Source organism: Ambystoma mexicanum, chromosome 13 (genome assembly GCF_040938575.1).
Source record: "Ambystoma mexicanum isolate Mex_15411 chromosome 13, UKY_AmexF1_1, whole genome shotgun sequence".
NCBI classification, from domain to species: Eukaryota; Metazoa; Chordata; class Amphibia; order Caudata; family Ambystomatidae; genus Ambystoma; species Ambystoma mexicanum.
The window spans coordinates 604,456,303-604,471,318 of record NC_090938.1 but is presented as its reverse complement, the minus strand read 5'-3'; positions in this window follow the sequence as shown (position 1 = coordinate 604,471,318).

Here is a 15,016-nt window from a genome sequence, read left to right as displayed (position 1 = left end):
GTGCCTTGGTACATTCATGATGATACAGGCAGTCATATATTGGGGAAGCTGCAGGTAGAGAAGAGATGTTTCAGTTGTTCCACATTATAGGCATTTCAATAGTTCAATCTTGCACCACAATGGCTTTGGCCACCATGGGTCAATGTGAATTGGATGACAAAGGCCTAATCTGTCTCAGCAATATTAGTTGAAAGTTGGTTACTTGAGAAGTTGGTTACTAGATCGCAATGTATTGGTTACTTGAGAAGATATAGAGAGGTAAGTGTCCGCAGAAACACAAGAGGTCTTAACAGAGTGTTATAGTAGGTGGATGGAGGACTAACCATCAATATTTCAGTTTTGTCTTTACTTAATTCAAGCCAGTTCTTAGACATCCAAGATTCTATGTTCTGGGAAACACATTGAATGTTGCTATGATCACCTTTGAGATTAAACATTATGTATTTGTCATTTGCATAATTTTGGAACCTCACTTCCAGTTCTGAAAGGATATCATGCAGAGGCTTTATGTAGATGTTAAACAAAATCGGAGAGATGCAAGCTTCTTGAGGTACTCCATAATTCACACTATCTCGATCAGATACACAGTTTCCCACTTTGAGACTCAACATTCTATTACTCAAAAAAGAGGATAGACAGGTGACAGCTTTCTCAGGAGCGCCAGTTGTTTCACAAACACGTCAAAGGAGAATAGTGTAGTCAAGACTACCAAGGCTGCTGATAAATCTAGATGCATCAAAAGACCAGGGGATCCCTGATCCAGGATCCTTAGTAGAGAGTCCTTTACCTCAAATAAGACCATCTCTGTAGCTGTAATGGGGAGGAATCCAGATTGTCTGCCTCCTAACAAGTGCTTAGGTTCTGGATGAGAGTGTAATTGGATGGAGGCAGCTTTATCAAGCTCTTTAAGCAGGAAAGCAGAGTTTGTTATTGGATGATAATTAGCACAGTCATTAGTGTCCAGATTAGGTTTTTTAAGCAGGGGAGTGACCCAATCTTGCTTAAGCTCATCTGCTCCTTCTCCAAATTGGTGACTGTTCTGCTGATTAAGTCCACACCCTCTTTAATGACAGTGGATGTGCATGGATTCCCAAAGCATTGTTGCTTTAAGACTAAGGGCCTCATCGGGAGTTGGTCACTAACCCCAGCGGTATTACCGCCGGGGCTATTAGCCCTACCGCCAAACCCCCCGGTGCTATTAGCGCATGATCAGGGGTTTGGGGAAATGGTAAGTCCCCATTCCCCAATGGGCCCATTCAAGAATTTCCCATTCCCCATTAGGCCCAATAGGGAATGTTCAGAGGTATACCCGCCGGTTGTAATAGTGCTGAAAATCATCACAATCGCAGCGGATATGCCCCCAGCTCAGAGCTGGGGGTAAATCCACCAAGCCCGTGATTTGGCGGACCCTTGAATGTGGCGGTAATAGCGTTACCACTGCATTTAAGGGTTACCGCCAACCTCGTGATGAGGCAGTAAGAGTAATAGTTTTGATATCCTCTGAAGATACAGATTTAAATTCATATGTGCCCATCATTGGCAAATTTGAGGAAGAGGGTACTATTTGTACACATGACTCTTGCTGTTGATGCTGAGTAGCAATCCATGTTAGAGCACTAATACAATTTCTAATTGCTGTGATCTTATCTGCAAAATGAGGATTAAGTGAGTTCCACCAAGACGGAGTATACAATGTGGAGTGGGGACTAATGCCCGGATTCTTTGAGCTTTCTAGGATCTTAAATAGTTCTATAGTAGAATTAGCTGTAGCATCAATCTGAAGAGAGCAGAAAAGGTGTTAGGTCTCAATGATGGCTGACTTATATTTTTGTCTGAGCCAATCTAAGAAAGAGGCAGTTATCATCATTAGGATTTATTCTCCATTTATGTTCTCATTTAAGTATCCACTTTAAAAAAAATATATACATTTTAGCCATATACTACTTGTTATTTTTAGTATTGATTTTAACTTTTTTTGTTTGAATGGGAACAAGTTCGTCCATAATATGAGAGAGACCAGTCTATTACTTATAAGCTACTAGCAGTACCACCCAACGTTGCAGAGGACTGTAGCCGGCATGCATGAGAGGGTCTGCTCCAGCCTTGTGTATGTTATATTGTATCATAACTTCGTATTTTTGAAAAATCACAAAATCGGCAATCTTCCCAAATCACCTATACTGATAGCACAGGGCTGGAGCCCGCTCCACACCTGTGCAGGACAAATGGGTGGGGTTGGTCAAATTTCATTGCCAGTACACCCCAGACTGGTATGCCGACCTTGTGTCCTAACATCCTATTTTTAAAAAAGTCGCAACATCGGCTATCTCCCGAAATCACTTAAACTGATAGCACAGGGCCGGTCCCCTTCCTGTGCAGGGCAAATGGGTGGAGTTGGTCCGATTTCACCATCGGCAGGACACCCCAGACTGGTATGCTGACCGCGGGGCAAATTTTCAGCCCACCAACTGTTATGGGGTTGGAGCCAACCCCGGACATCCAAACACACTTTCACAAATACATATATATAGATAGAAAGTATTTGACGTAGCATCTTCTTTTATATTAGTCTCCAATTTAACTCCTGCAGGTCCAGGTTTTTTGATAGGTAAATTCTCATAGTTTCTATATGTGATACTAATAGTATCATCACACGAGCCACGAGCAGGGAGCTATAGAAGGTCAACAAGTAGAAACAACACTAAAGCATGGTCAGACTAGTCAATTGGCTGCGTGAGGTGTCTTTTATGAGTTGTATTGTATGTAATAACTCAGTCTCTATTGCAACCTTGAATGTGAGTGGACTGTGTAGTCATGGCGATAAAGCCAAGATCTGAGTGGGAATATAAAGTTATCCCATCATTCGGATCGCTAAAATCCATCTTGAAAGCACCTCACAAAATCAAAAGGGCAGTCATTTTCATATATGGTAACAGGATTGCCTACATCAGTCAGGTAAAGTTGGAACCACAATGCGGGAAGCAGTACATTATTAAAAGCTGAGAAGCTCATGACATAGGGCCTCATTACGACCCTGGCGGAAAGTGACTGACCGGACCGCAACAGCGTAAATAGCGTTTCCGCCATTGCACGAAGGAGCAAAGTGCGGCCAATCACGACCCATCGGGCACGAGCATTACGCCATGGCGGAATCCGAAAGGCTGCGATGGCGGAAATGACCCCAAAACGGCCCTTACCGCCGCCGTACGCTGCACCAGGTGCAATACCGCCACCCATCTTAGCGGTCACCGTAATGAGCGGTCACCGTAACGAGCGGGCACCGCAAATTACGGCCACCGTAAATATACGGAAACGGAAGTAAAAGCATGTGGCCGGAACGGGAAACAGCACGCCGCACAACTATAAAATCCGAATCCCAACACAACCATTAAAAATCCGACCCTGACACACATCCCAACCCGTTAGCAACCCCAGTTAAAAAAATAAATATGGGAAAGGTAGCCAAGAAAGCGTGTGACCGCAAGCGGCAGGTACACTTCTCCCGAGAGGAACTGACCGTGCTCACCGAGACCCTCCAGGAAAATTCCGCCGTCGTCTTCTCCAGTCAAATGACCAGGACGGCCCTTGCCAACAAGAAGGCCATATGGGCCCTGGTGGCACAGCGCGTAAGTGCGGTGGGGACAACACCCCGCACGCCACAGCAATGTCGCAAGCGGTGGGACGACCTGCGGATCCGCGTACGCAGCATACTTTCTGCGAACAGGAACATCGCCACAGCTACCGGGGGGGGTTCAGAGTCGCCCATCAAGTTGACCCCCTGGGAGGAAATCTGCGCCTCCACCATAGGAATGGAGAGCATAGAGGGAGTCGGAGGGATGGAGAAAGGAGTGCCGACATCCGGAGAATCAGGTAGGTTGGCCAAGAGAAACAATGCGAAATCCACAAACCACGAACATGTGCAGTACCATGTGACCCCATAGTGCAATACATACTTTGCCCTGACAGCGCCCTCTAAAAGTCAGAATGAACAAACAAATCAATCAAGAAGCCATAAACAACCCCTACATGTGCAGCATGCACCCCCTAACTGCAGGCAGCCAAATGAATGCATCCTCAATCCACACGAAAATGAGACCACCTCCAAGGCCCAGTCCCAAATCAGCCTCATGTACCACCCCAATGCATTTGATACGTTGCCATTCCAAATCCGACAGACCCATAACTAACGCTCGCCCCTCTTTACTCCACCACAGGGTCCGATACCAACGACGAGCTGCAGGACACCCCTACCAGCACGCCTGCAAAGAGGGCCAGGACCAACGTCCCAAGAGCCTCCACCTCAGGTGCAAGGATCAAGACACGGCAGCAGCAGGAATCAAGTGGCAGCACACTGGAGGGGACTGCAACAGGCACCCCAGCAGCCAGCAAGTCCACAACCCCAGCACCACAGGTCCCCCCAAAGAACGTATCTGATGGCACTGCCTCTGGTGGTAGCAGCACCATAGGTGACACAGCTGTCATGCCAGCATGCTCCGACACGGAAAACAGTGCTGGCGACGTAGGTACCATCCATGACCTTTCCCAATCCCCCTGCATGTACCATCCCCTACACCATGACGAAACCACGCAGGGGCACCCTGAAGACGACGACTGGCCAACCCTCACAAGTCCTGTGCCAAGGCAACATGTGTTGAGCAGCCCCCCTGTCACACCACCGCAAATGTCCATGGCCCAGCAGAGGCAACAGTCCCTCGACCTGCTGATCGAGCAACAGCAGGAAGCGTCCACGCTACTCAAGGACCATGCAAATGAATGCGGGGGTTCCAGGGCAGCCATGGAAACATCCACCGAGACACTCAGGGCACAAATAGAGAAAAGTAGTGAGAGCCTCAGGGGAGAAATGGAGAGAAGCACCGAGAGCCTGAGAGCACAAATGGAGAAAAGCACCGAGAGCCTGAGAGCACAAATGGAGAAAAGCACCGAGAGCCTGAGAGCACAAATGGAGAAAAGCACCGAGAGCCTGAGAGCACAAATGGAGAAAAGCACCGAGAGCCTGAGGGGGGAACTGCATGCGACGTCCAAAGACGTTTGTGCTGAACTTGCTGCTGTGCGCCGTGTGCTCTCGGAGCTCTCACAAACCCTCAGAGACATGCATGGACGCGAGCAGGCAGAGACATCATCCGTGGCAAGTTCCGTCCAGGGCAGCCCCCAACGCAGATCTGGCAGGAACCTGCGCTCCACGGGCAGGGGTGCCCCTGATACCCGTAGAGGGGGCTTGCAATAGCGTCTACCCACGGACAGCATGCATATTTGGACACTGGTGTTGGGGGGGGAGGTAGTAGGGTGGAGGGGGTGTGTTGTGCTTCACTGGGTGGCGGGTCCATAGGGTGTATGAATCAAATCACATTCACAATACAGCATCTCATAATCATCCAATGACATGTGTGGACATTGATATTTGCGTACGAGGCCTTCATAGGCGTACAGTCCACAATGTGCCTGTACTACACACACACAGTGCCACAGGTCCCCTTTCCGTGTAATAGGCACCATGCGTGGTTGCTAGAAGCATGCATCTATGATGCTCTGTCGGATTGCACGTGCATCCTGTGCCTCATGGACTCCTTGAGGTGCCTCCACATCCCCACCCTCATCATCATCATCATCTTCAGGTGCATGCAGTACAGCGTCAGGGGGCATGGGCACATTCCTACGTATGCACATGTTGTGCAGCATGACACATGCCATGACCATCTTAGAAACCTTCTCATGGCTGTACATGAGTGCCCCGCCAGACCTGCTGAGGCTGCGGAAACGAGCCTTCAGTAGGCCGAATGCCTGTTCAATGACCACACGGGTACGTGAGTGGGCATGGTTGTAGTCCTCCTCATGCTCGTTCTGTGGGTTCCGGATTGGTGTAAGGAGCCATCTCTTCAGTGGATACCCGGCATCACCTGTATGAGACGAATAAAGGGTGTCAGTGGAATGATAGTGCTAAGTAGCCCCCCCCCCCCCCTGCAAGGTCATTGACGCATCAAATGGGCCACGATGTCATGCATGGAATGAGACTCACCGAGTAGCCAGGATCTGTGCCCTGCGTGTCGCTCCATGTAGCGTGGTATTCTTGTGTTCCTCAGGACCATAGAATCATGGGTAGATCCTGGAAATCTGGCACAACAATGCGTAAATATCTTGTTGGAGTCACACACCATTTGCACATTGATTGAATGAAATTGTTTCCGGTTGCGGTACTGGACCTCCATGGCATGTGGGACAACCAATTCAACATGGGTGCAGTCGATGGCACCAATGCAACCCGGGATGCCGCCAAGTGCATGGAATCCCACTTTAGCGTTGGTAATCTCCTGGTACGTGCGTGGTAGTGTGATGTGGTCGTCGGCGTGCTTCAGGAGGGCATCGTGCACTTGGAAGAGTGTCCGTGAGAACAGTGGCTGTGAAATGCCATGCAACTGTCCCACTGTGTGCTGGTAGGTGCCTGTGGCCAGGAAGTGGAGTGCAGACACCACCTTCAGTAGGGGTGGGATGGCGGTTGGGCTATCTATCATGCTCACGAGGTCAGCATGTGTCATGTCCACAATGGCGATTATGGTGTCCCGGTCCAAACGGTAGAGGGTGTGGATCTGCTCAGCAGTGAGGTTGAACGGATCGGCTCGGAGGCGTGGGATTGCGGGCCGCCTGCGTGGTGGTAGTGGCAGTGCTTGTGGGCCTTGCTGACCCTGCCTTGCCCTCCTCCTCCTCCTTCTCCTCCGTCTCCCCTGTGCGCCCGGTTGTTGTACCTGTTGTTGTTCGTCGTCTTCTTGTAGTTGTAGCACTTGCAGTGCTATCTGGTCCCCCAGGCCCAACATCGCTAGTCCTGCCGGTAGCATTTTGGAGTGGGAGTGGTTGTGGGAGGGGTTTGGGTCTGCAATATATGTGCTGTCGGCCTGTATGGCCTCCACCTGTGCTGATTGAATGAATCTGTGGCAGATGCAATCCCTTCTGGCCGAGCACGTCCCGCACGTAAGGCTGCATTTGGCCGCATGGCATCTTGGGATTGGAATCATGTATCTAATCCCGATGGCAGTGTGATGTACTTTGACTGATCTTCATGGTATGCTCCCATTGTTACACATGCTATGATTGCAGCCGCTTACATACCTGTGAAGAGTCAGTGGCATGTAGGGCTCGATCGATGGCCGACCCTCATGCAGCACAGTAACGTACTTCACCGACGGGCGTGGCGTCCCATTTGTGATTGCAGCCAGTTAGCATCATGACACACAGCCGCACTACATTGATGTAATTGTGAATGCAAGCGTTCACAGAAGCCTTTTCGACGTAATGTTGCAAGTGAGGAATTCGAAGGCCAGCATTTTGGGTTTTGAAGTAGCGGCGAGGATACGCCCACAGGTCTGGCTGGAAATGTAACGTTCTATTGTAGAATGTCCTTGGGACATGGCCCATAACGAGCAGGCAATGAATGATATGAATTGAATGGGATGCGCAATAGCGTAGTGGACGATAAGGCAGGACGTTCCCAAATCCATCTTGCTTCACAACACTACAGATCCGGCCAGGGGCACAGTGGTTTTTGCGGACTGCATTACGCACAGACGCGATGGAAGTTTCACATATTATGTGAGTGAATATTCATGCGTTTTCATTGCGGGATGAGGGAATGATGAATGGATGCATGGACTGATGATTCCGTTTAGGGTCTGCCATGTCCATGGGTTTTTTGATTCACTCCCCTTCCCCTGCGTTATGTGATGCAAGGCTGCCATAGTGGGACATACGTCTATCTGCCCTTGTCGGATCCTCCCTGTCTCGACGCGCCTTCATACACTTGTGTCTAGGCACGTTACTAATCCCATGTCATGGGTTCTATCTTGACGGACGCATGCACAGTAACCGACGTTGCCAATGGTGTATTTAGCTCGATTGGTTTCGTTATGATTCGATACTGATTTAGGGGTGTGTATATTCCTTTGGAGTGGGCTAGCATGCATATGGGTGTGGATTTGGTGTGTTGAATGAAGATTGTAATGCATCATGAGTCCCGTAATGCAATCGGTTAATTTGTGTTTCTTTTGGGTGACAGGTATCTCCTGCCCTATTGCAGATGCCATCTCTACGCCACTCCTCCAGATGGTTTTTACTCTCGACTCCTGCAGCTTCGGGTGAATCAGTGGAGCACCATTTCGATCTTATGGGACGATCGCCAATGGGCCACATGCCCTTACGCTGTACTGGTGGCTAGGTGCAACATTTCGGCCTTTCAGCTCGACTAGTGCCTGCCTCATGGGACGGACCTGCGGTTCTTGCCGCTTCCATGTTGCCTTTTGGAACGTTGATGTAGGCCCTGTGTGCCATGATGGTACAGGGCGTCACACAAGTGGAAGCCGGTCAATTATTGCAGATGCAGCCCTCGGTGATGATGGTTGTTTTGGTGGTATATTGCAAATTGCTGTGGGGCCTTTGTCATTTGGATGTGCATTTAAATTGTATTCCGATATTTGTCGTGTTGCGTTGTTCTTTGCAGGTGATGTGGCGATTTTCGCTTTGTGGCGGTATGTATTGCGAGATGATCTGCATTGTGTTCCGCCTTCTGAGTTGAGTTGTGTGGTACAGTACTGGCCGCGTTTGCCTACGTAGCACAGTATGGTCACGGATAGGGGCTGCCATTGTGTCTGTTTACATGATGTGCTGTTCAGGGGCGGGGGATTGGCTTTTGGCCGACTGGTGCCTGTCAGCCAGGTCGATTGGTGGAATGATGGGTTGTTCAGAATGTGGCTGGTCACAGGTGACTGTGTTTGCGTGCGTTTGTTGGAGGGGGACTGGGGTCATGTCCATTGGAATAGCTTCTGTATTGATGCCATCTGTGCCCTGCAGCTCCCATCGGCCCCTCTTGGGATGAGCCTGGCTGCTCAGTCACTCTGCCGACTTGTGTGGTACATGCTTCTGCTGATGGTTGGTTTGTTTACTGGCATGAGTACAGGGCTGGTGCAATCCCCCTCAGGATGCTGTTTTGGATGTTGCCTTGCGCTGGTGGCAAGCGATGGGGGACTACTGTTGTTTTGTGTCATGTGTTCTTGATTTTCATTTTGATGTATTGTACCTTCACATGCCTGTGCTGCGTCAGTACGGCTATGGTGACATGCCGTACATGGATGCCCACTCACGGGGCGCTTTGAGCCCCTGCATGCTTTTCTACGTTGGCATGCATGGGTGAATTGTGGATTTCACTGGTTGCATGGTGTGAGTACATTGCGCCTGCCAGGAGTTGTGCAATGAGGCCAGGGAGTGGAGTACAGGCACTCAGTGGGACATTTACGGTTGGTTCACGTTGCCGTATTTCTCGCCATGGCGGAATGGTACTTTACGACGTGCTTGATGGCGTTCAGTACATGTCCGCTAGGGTCAGAATTCGCGTACCGTTGCGCCATGGCGGTGATTCCGGTTTTGCAAGGCGCGCGTGCGCGTACTTGGTGCAGTTAGCGTTGCCGTTCACTGCGGTGTCGCTAATGGCATCGTACTTTACGGTGACGGGTCATGATCGCAACGAGCGGTGTTCGATGGCGGTATTGCATTTCCGCCATCATTTTCCCATTTCCGCAAGGGTCGTAATGAGGCCCATAGAAAGGTTAATACGGATGCTTACATTTCTCATCCGGGAACACCAAAGTGAGAGTTGCTTTTGGTGGGAATGGAAAGGAGTCCCTTAAAAAGACCTGGCATCCCTGTTTTCTTTTCTGTTTCCTGTTTGCAGTCAGCAGAATATATCCATTAGGAAGAGCAGAGGCGACGGTGAAGACAGAAAGCTTGCATAGCCTAGTCTCTGTCAAAGGCATGTAGTCAAAACTATATGGTGTCATGGTGTCATAAGTCTCAACTTGGTGGGAGGGGATTCCTCTGGCATTCACAAGGGCACACCAAGAGCCATGCATGCTAGCGGGCATAACATTAGATACAGTTGTAGGAGCCCTGGGTTCCAAATGAGATAAAGAAAGTATTGCAGCAGCGACTGGAAAAATGCTTGCTGCACTAACATGTTTATTAGTATTCATTGTAGATTTAGTGTCATACATGTTCCAGAAGCTAGTTGGGCCTGGCAATCTCCTGCTGAGCTGGAGATTAAATACCAAAGGAGATGGGGGTGATTTGTACTGATATTATAATCTCATACTAAGTGAGGATGGACTTCCTTCTACTCTCACACCCTGGAGTTCTTTTGGAGTAAGAAGTTATTATTTGGGTGCATTAATAATTTGGAGGGAGTTTGACGAGGATCAATAAAGGTTAGATAAGCAGAAAGCCAGTATATGCACCCGAGGCTCACACTATTGCAATTCCGTGTTATTTAAAGTGCTAACGGATATTGCAATACTGTGCTCATGTAAGTCCACCTAGAAAAGGTTCAGAACTTGTGGATGATATTTGTGAAATGAGAAGACATTTTTGTAAATGTTAGGAATGGGTCAAAAGGCTTTATAACCTTGTGTGTAAAATCAATGTAACTATAATTAGGTGCACTAACCTGGAAGTTTGCCAAAGGCTAGAGAATGGTTCCAGGCCCCCAGGCCCAGCCAGGCACAACAGGCACAACAGGCTTTGTAGGGACACAGGCCTGTTATGCCCATTGGTCGTAGAACATGATGTGACACTGGAGCGCTGAGTGCTCTTCTCCAAACCCTGTTCCCTGCACCACCATCCCCCAAAAATCCCAGTCCTTCCTCTCCCCCTGTTTTATGCACCACTTTTCCTGGGACAGCTCAGGTTTGGCCGGCCCTTAAAGGCAAGCAAGACCTCCAGGCTGAGCCCTGCCCATGAATTCCCTGCCTTTTCCAGTTCCATGCAGTATTGGGGCTCTTCGAAACATGCCGCCTAAGTCAGTCAAAAGATGTTCACATCTGTTGCGGAATTTAAGTAAAACCTAATGTGCCACTTGTAACCCTGTCAGGGACCTGACTCTGTCAACAGAGGATGGGGACCCCTCTTTACCTGAGGCAGGAGGATTGCCAGTGTGTTTAACAGAACAGTTCTGCCCCAAAGGAGCCGGGGAGATTTGGAGGGCACCAGTCTCTGCCCCTTCTGCCTGTGCCTGGCTGCAAAGGTGAAGCACCACTGTCAATCACCCCATACCTGTTCTGCACAATGCTGACCAGCCTCTTTCTCCCGTAGGGCTCCAGCTACCAGGAGTCACTGCACCAAATACCTGACCTCAATACTCACTGTGAAGAGAGGCGATCAAAGAAGGTTTCCTGGCACTGTCATTCAGGAAGACTGCACTAAAAGTCAAATGCCTGCTTGATGAGCCATGCCTTCAGCTTTCGATGGAACATTGGAAACGAGGAACATAGGTGATGAGCCAGTGGACGGGAGTTACAAAGAGAGCGGGCCATGACAAAAAAGGGTATTACCCAAATTGTTCGAACACAATTGTTCGAATGACCGAATTGACCGAATGTCAAGGGTCCGAATTGACCTTTGCACAATTGACAGCATATATATATATATATATATATATATATATATATATATATATATATATATATATATATATATATATATATATATATATATAAAATGGGGGATTGCCGGGGGTTTCCCCCAGTATATATATGCAACAATTGACCTTCACAATTCGGTCAATTGGGCAAAGGTCAATTGTAGTTCGAACAATTTGCATACAACCCAAAAAAGGTATGGCCACTCCTTTGTTGGGGAGGTGCCATTGAGATACCATAAGAAACCTGAGATTGGAGTGATGTAGATTTCTCATGTCAAGGTAGGGTTGACTCTGTCTTAGACAGAAAAGAGGGAGCAAAACGAACAAACCTGCAATAAACATTACACAGCATTTTAAATTGTAGCTGCTGCTTAATCATCAGCCAGGGAATGTTGGTAGGATAGCGGGAAAAGTCAGAAGAGCAACAATGTCCAAAAATAAGACAGAAGGCAGAGTTTGGTAAAACTGTGAAGATGTATCTCAGAAGAAGTGGGGTGGGAAGTGCTTCTTTGAAAACAAGGGAGACCTCAGACAAGGGGGAAGAATGGAGAAAGGAAAAAGGTGGTGTTCACACCAACCAAAAGGAAAAGCAGATGCAGGTTTAATGGAGTTGAGAGTGGTAAACATCAAGCCAACAGTGGGGCTGGAAACCAGCTGAATAAGAATTAAATGGATGATGAAGTCCATGGGTAGATTAAGAAAATGGTATTTGAGGGCAGTCCCCCCAACTTTTAAAATCAATTAGCACGACCAAGTGGGAACAGATAAGGGCGATCAATTAGAGGTTACCAGCGAGAGCAGAAGTGCATTAAATATCAGGCTCAGCACGATAAGGAAAGACACGTGAATGGAAATGGCAGCATAGATTTTAATCTTAAATGACACTGTTGTGGCGTTAGCGCAAGTGGGAAACAGAGTGTGGGCAAAGTTGGGAGAGGACCCGAAAATAACAACTCCTCACCAAAAGAGGTGCTATGATCCAAATGAAGAACAGGACATCCTGGAGGGAGGGTGGTGGGGATGGCTGGTCCAGAAGAATCCTATGATGTAAAGAGCATCCTATAGGTCCTCCAACAGTAGGTCTGAGATTTCCATGACATGTGTAAGTAATGATCGGTCTTTTACAAGCGGCGATCGCATAAGAGAAACAGCAGGACTGTTGTGGATCAATACATTAGATGTGTCTTGGGAAAAGAAGGAAAACAATACAAGAAAAGGTGTAGGAGTGGACTCAGAAAGGAAGGAAGAAGTTTGGCTTCAGAACGGGCAGGAGCACTGAAACTTCTCTCCTGAACACCCGTGAAGACTTACTCTCTAATCTTGACTCTAACCTTCCTTCTGTCTTTATTCTCCTCGATCTATGCTCTGCTTTCGACACGGTCAACCACACCATCCTGCTCAGTCGCCTCTGTGACAACTAGTATATCTCTAGTCAGGCCCTGTCCTGGTTGACCACCTTTCTCACTGACCGACCCTCCCAGGTCCAACTTGGGTATTTCCACTCTTCTATCTGTCTTTCTTCTTGAGGTGTTCCCCAGGGGCCTAACCTTTCTCCCAGGCTTTTCAACCACTACCTGGCACCTCTTGCCCACTGCATCGCTACTTTATGTTCTAACTTTCAGTGTTATGCAGATGACACACTGATCTCCTTCAGGCTCCCCTCAGCCACTTCTGTTCCTTCTCTCATACCATACTGTCTGGCTGCAATTCATGAATGGTGTGCTGCCAATGACCTCTGCCTTAATGCCAGTTAGACTGAGATCCTCCTCATCGGGACACCTGCTCCCACCTTTCATATCTCTCTCTGGCTGTCCTCCCTGGGCCATCTTCCTTCTCCTTCCTGTGAGGGTAAGAATCTTGGCGTCATCTTCGACTCCACACTCTCCTTCTCTCCTCACATCGCTGATGTCTCTAAGAAGTCACACTATCAGCTGCACCTCCTCAGAGGTATTCTTCCTTTTCTCACTTTTTCCTAGAAGCTCACTATCTCCAGAGCCCTGGTCCTCTCTAGGCTGGACTATTGCAACAGCCTCTTTCTTAATCTGCCTGTCTCTACTCTTCAACCTTTACAACCTATCCAGAACAGGACTGCGAGACTTCTCCTTGGCCTCAAGCTCAGGGATCGTATCTCTCCAGATCTTAAATCTCTCCACTGGCTCACTGTGGCTGCAAGGATCAAGTACAAGACCCTCTGCATCATCACAAGGCTTTCTGGGGCCTGGGAACACACTACCTCCAACTTTCTCTTCCTAAACATCTTCCTTCTTGAGCCCTCCGCTCATCCACCTTCAACTCTCTGAGGGTCAGACGCTTCTCTAAGCAGAGAATGGGGGTAGATCTATGTCCCTTGCTGGGGCCTCCCTCTGGAACAGCCTCCCTGTCTCTCTCAAACTTGATCAGAACCACCTCTGGTTCCGGAAGCAACTCAAGGCCTTCCTTTTTGCTTCTGCGTTCTCTCTTCCACTCCCTTGCTGAGGTCCCTGGCTGCTCTACACACGGGTCACCTGGCCAACCTCTGAAACTCGGGCCCAGGCTCCTACATGACCAGTTGCCCACGCACTGCCTCTGGGCTCCCCCAACACTTAAGGGTCTGTATCTGCAACCCCACAGTCCCCTGTCTCTATGCACTTATGAGCCACGCTTCAGCAGAAACCTTTTGAGTTACCTGCACTCCCCCCACCCCCCACCGGCACTTCTCCCCCTCCACTCTCCCCGCACTTGCGCGATCTGCATAACACAAGGCTTACTAAGATTGTTGTTCTGTCCTCTCTATGTACCCCCCTCCTTTTCTTGTTGCGCCTAGAAACACTTGTATATAGGTGCGTTATAAATGACTTATCATATCATATCAAGTGCCAGGAGGAAAAAAGCAGAAGGAAATACAGTGGAGGTGTAACATAAGCCCAAAAGGATTTTGCAGGAGTAAAAAGCTGGAGAACTGATGGAAGCACCAACCTTACCGAAGGTGCCGGGGCAGGCAGGATCCAGAGGAGCAGAGGGGGACACGTCCAGAAGCCACAGCAGGCACATCCAGCACACAACCACCCTTGCCTTTTATGTGCCTTTGGTGCGCTGTTGGTGTTCCCACTGCGCGTGGCCGCAGGCGTTGTAAGCATAAGCATATAAATTCCCAGAAAGACATATGGAGGCAAAAGGAGCAGGGCTATCCTTCACCGTCTGCAGGACATCATAGAATAACTGGCCAGATACAGCAATAAAAAACAAAAAGCACAAAGTGCTTTAAAGTGCAACGTCCAGGAATGTTCATAAAGTCAGTAGAGCAGCAAATGTGGTTAAAGGGAATGTAAAGAACAAAGTGCAAGAATACCAATAGAATCAGTGTAGCAGTAAGCATGGCTACATTTAATAAAGACGTCCACTAATAATGTGACATTAATTAAGATACATGAAGAACAGTGTGCTGGAAGACCAATATTCTAAGCCGAAGGAGAAAGGTGGGTGCATGGGATAATGGATAAGAAGGCAAAGAGCAGGGCAAAAAACTAGGGTACAACAGGATATCCCTCTTCCAAAATTGATAAAGAG